This window comes from Telopea speciosissima, chromosome 9 (assembly GCF_018873765.1).
Source record: "Telopea speciosissima isolate NSW1024214 ecotype Mountain lineage chromosome 9, Tspe_v1, whole genome shotgun sequence".
In the NCBI taxonomy this organism is placed as follows: domain Eukaryota; kingdom Viridiplantae; phylum Streptophyta; class Magnoliopsida; order Proteales; family Proteaceae; genus Telopea; species Telopea speciosissima.
In genome coordinates, this window is record NC_057924.1 from 22,353,980 (window position 1) to 22,357,200 (window position 3,221).

At 37.5% G+C, this 3,221-nt stretch overlaps 1 long non-coding RNA gene across 1 annotated transcript; it reads left to right on the top strand.

Moving 5' to 3' along the window:
- The first annotated feature begins 1,858 nt into the window (after positions 1–1,858).
- On the top strand, positions 1,859–2,997 carry LOC122640613. The gene is made up of 2 exons (XR_006329707.1): positions 1,859–2,065; positions 2,694–2,997. It is a non-coding gene; the product is annotated as an uncharacterized LOC122640613 (long non-coding RNA).
- The last annotated feature ends 224 nt before the right edge of the window (positions 2,998–3,221 follow it).

Below are 3,221 nucleotides of genomic sequence, written 5' to 3' on the forward strand. Positions count from 1 at the left end.
GCCCAACGGCAAGGCGGATTCCGATTGCAATTGCTTGCACCTCTTTCCCTTCTTCTCCGATGCATTGCTCGACTGGACTGGCAAAGATTGAGTCTCCGGTGAACTTCTGCTGGAGATTGAGTTGCAGGTGTGAGGAAGAGGATGATTTTGGGGTTTTTAGTTGTAAGGGTAAAATCTTAAATCAACATTGGTTAAGGATTTAAATTTATTTAAATGGCTGACATCAGCACTTAACTGCATAAAACTAATATTAGGGACTAATTTGTCATTTTGAGGTTTAAATCAAGGGGTGATTTGAGTTTTTTCAAAAATCAGGGGTGATCTTAGTTTCGATTGAAAACTAGCGGGTGTCATGTAATTTACCCATTTGTTTTAATAACAAGAAATTATTCATTTTCCACCAGTTTACACTTTACATGGAAACGGTCCGAGCGTTTTAAAAAAAAAATGTTATGAGTTGGTTATGTAAGGTTAATGGGTTTGGTAGGGGTGTCAACCGGTCGGGCTCGGTCGAGTTCGGTCGGGCCTAGTCAGGCCTCACGGTGCTTAAAGCCTGCACCGTGACCGCCCATTTAAGTCTTCGGGCCGGGCCTGATCGGGCTAGGTCGGGTTTCGGGCTAATATAATCGCCTTTTAACTGGGCCTTAACCGGATTGTGGGCATGTTTAACTCTAATCGGGCCTTAACCGGGCTCTAAACGGTGCAGCCACAGATTCAATGAATATTAAAAACAAAATTATTAACGTAACAAGGGTCTGTTATTTATCCAAATATAACAAGACGTCAATTACCCTTGTAGAACTATTGTTGAGGACAAGATAGGAAATAAAGTTTGGGGATAGAAAGATCAATGCAAAGTATTAGTTGGAATACAATAAAAATAGGGAAATAAGTAAGGATGTAAACGGATCGAATTCGGTCGGATAGTGGCATTATCATATTCATATCCGATAATATTCGGATGAATTCGGATAATATCCTATCAATTTTCGGACGGATTCGAATAATTTTCGGATAGTATTTTTTGAATACAGGTTCTCTTAAATGGATATGAATACGGATCGAATACGATTTTTCGACTATCCGTTGATATATTTATCGTTTTTATATGAAGGTTAAAGTTGAGACTTGAGAGATCAGTAACTACTCTTTCTTTTACTCTTCTTAGTCTTTTATTCTCTTACGTTTTTTACTTTTGATTTTTTAATAGATCTGTAATTTCATGTATCATATTACATAAAACAATATATATAAACTAATAGCAAATCTTGAAAAAGAATCACATTATCTTAACTTATAAATTTATAAAAATACGATAACAAAATCCAATAAGATAACTTAAAAGGATAAACAAACACAGAGTTATATTTCAGATATTTTATTACCGTCGGATTGCTAAACGAATTGGATAATAGTCGATCGGATAGGGGAATTATCATATTCGTATCCGATTAGTTTCGGACGGATTCAGATTTTCCTAAACGGATACGAACGCGGATCCAATACGGATTTATGAATATCCATTTACATCCTTAGAAATAAGGTCTGAATTTTGAATTTAGGGGTATAAACGTAATATGACTATGATATCCTGGAGCCTTCGATCAGTGTAGAAACCATCTTCCCCAATTTTCTAACGCTGAGCCCTCGAGTTTGTACAGCCAAGTCCTCTGACGGCAACGTCCTCTCTCACGCCTCCTCTCTGGGTTCCAGGCGACCCTGACGGTTTCTGAATCTCGATCCTCAATTACCCGATGTGAGAGCTTCTCTCACTCACCCTGCTCTTGCTTTCATTTACACCAATAAGGGTTTTGTAGTTGTTCTTTCTGAGGAATCATATCCACTACGATTGGGGAATCTGCAAAGGCAAAGCTCAGAGCACAGGGTTCCCCAAGGTTCGGGTAAGATGAGGTTGAGAGAAATGGTTTTACAAGGTGGCATTCTCTGCCTTCTTCTACCAATGGGAAATTGAACTCAGAATCGTCACGAACACAGAGATTGGTTCATGGAAGTAGAAAAGGTGGAGTTAGAGACAGGTCACTGTTGTCTTCAAGGGATGGTAATGGTAAGAAACTAAAACCTTGTGGTTTGCCTGCCAGTGTGTGTTTAAGAGGGGGTTAGCTTCCTGTTTGGGTTGCATTGTGCTTCTGAAGCATCATGCAATCTCTAAGATATTCAGATAGTCTCAATCACTTTTGTTTATATTGATAGACTTGGGACTTTTTCTGGATAAGTGATTCATTGTCACGTGGGTTTTGGCAGTTCAGTTGTGGTTTTGCATCATAGTCTTCTCACATGGCTGATTGCATCATAACCTAATTCTTGCTGTCTTCAATAAATTGGCTATGACATCTTTTATTTTAGATTGTTCCTTTCTTGTTGGTTTAGAATTTAAGCCAAGAAACTTGATCATCGATTAAATACTCATAGTTTTTTTGGTGATTTGACTCAAGAAATCATGACCACTTATTTTACCCAGTTTCATTGGGAAGAACTGCTATTTAGATGGGATGCTTTAATGAGACAAAATCTCATAAAAATTGAACAATCTTTGGTCTATATTCGATGGCCAAGGGACCCCTGACAAATACAGGGTCAAACAAAATCAAATAGGAATCATCTCTAGTTTCATTCTTTTCCAAAGTTATTTATGGAGTTTGTTTTCTCATACCTTGTATATGGTTAATTTTCAGCTAAGGCTGTGCAAGCAAAATGGAGGAAGTGATCTTGCAGAAATTGGAGTTTCATGGAAAGACGTCACATCAAGCAGGTAAACTTGGCTACTTGTCCTTTTTTTTTTTGACTGAGTGTCCGAAGTTTTTTGGTTTTGCCCTTATGGTACAAAATTCAGTTGTAAAACTTGAAACTGGACTGAGGGGAAAAACAGTTCTGTGGTGTGCCTGGAGACTCTACTTGTTATCGTGGTGCTTTCGATCTGTTCTGTATAGTCTTAGGATATACTGTATGGTGTGATATCATTAGGGATTGTTTGTGCTGTTTTTTTTTTTCAAATTTATTTTTAATAATAGAATTTCAAACTGTGTAAGACCCATAATTGTTTATTATACGCTTTCTCACAGATAGTGTTTTTTTTTTTATGAAACGAAGAACTTTATAAATTAAAAAAGAGAATCTACAACTGCACACATATCAGTCCTTAAAGTTGGTTGACACGAACATTTTAGCCAGTGACGAAGAGAGAGAAGGGGACTAGGTAAGAT